Source organism: Octodon degus, unplaced genomic scaffold, assembly GCF_000260255.1.
Source record: "Octodon degus isolate 3935 unplaced genomic scaffold, OctDeg1.0 scaffold00262, whole genome shotgun sequence".
NCBI classification, from domain to species: Eukaryota; Metazoa; Chordata; class Mammalia; order Rodentia; family Octodontidae; genus Octodon; species Octodon degus.
Window position 1 is genome coordinate 403,589 of NW_004524838.1, and position 940 is coordinate 404,528.

The following is a 940-nucleotide window of genomic DNA, read 5'->3' on the forward strand; positions in this document are numbered from 1 at the left end:
TGGCATGTGGTGCTGGGGGATTGAACCGTGGTCCCTGTGCTTTGCTAAGCTTGTTCTAAGTAGGTGCCCTAGACCACTGAGCCATCTCACCAGCCCAATAAATCTTGAAAAATGGAAAATAATTAAACTATTACTGGGGAGCCCTGCAGTGGTATTCATTTTCTCTTACCTGATTTATGGTTCATGGAGGGAAAGGAAAGAAAAAGAAAGCACAACAGGGAACTGGGATAACCAGTTGCCCTCTAGAAGGCCTTCATTACATCTGACTAAAGAACAGTGGGTGAAGGGCAAGGGGTGTTTCCAGGAATAGTAATGGTGACTAGACTACAATGGGGTGGGAAGGTCAAAACATTCATGCAAGATGAAGACAAGGATGAGAATTTCCCCACATGCCTTATTCTCTTTTGCAGATCTTATTTTGGTCTCTGAGTATCACAACAACCATTAGCTCTAAGGCTTCCAATGTGACCAGAAAAGAGTAGGGAGTTTCCTCTTTCCATTATGGCTCAAAAGTGCAGGACCAGGACAATCTTGGATGTCCCTTAGACTCAATATATATGTTTTTTCCCCACTTTTGAATATCATTTCAGCTTAACTCATGTTCAAACCATATGCAATGATATTGCTAATGTAGGTCTAAAAATGTACTTTCCTCTTGAAACCTTCTTCTTGAACTCAAGACAGGACTAATAACATATGGAGCAAAAACCTCACAATTTCATTTATCATCACACAAATTCATTCAATTTGAAATGGAAAATATTAATATAAGAAAAATGTCCACCTACATATTTTTAATTCCTCAAAGGTTCCACACAAAAAGGTAAAAATTAGACAAAAATTAGACTTTTAAGAATTCAATTAAAATAATTTATCAAGAACTCCAAATTATATCAACTCAATTAAATCCATACCCAGACATATATTAATGAAGATCCCA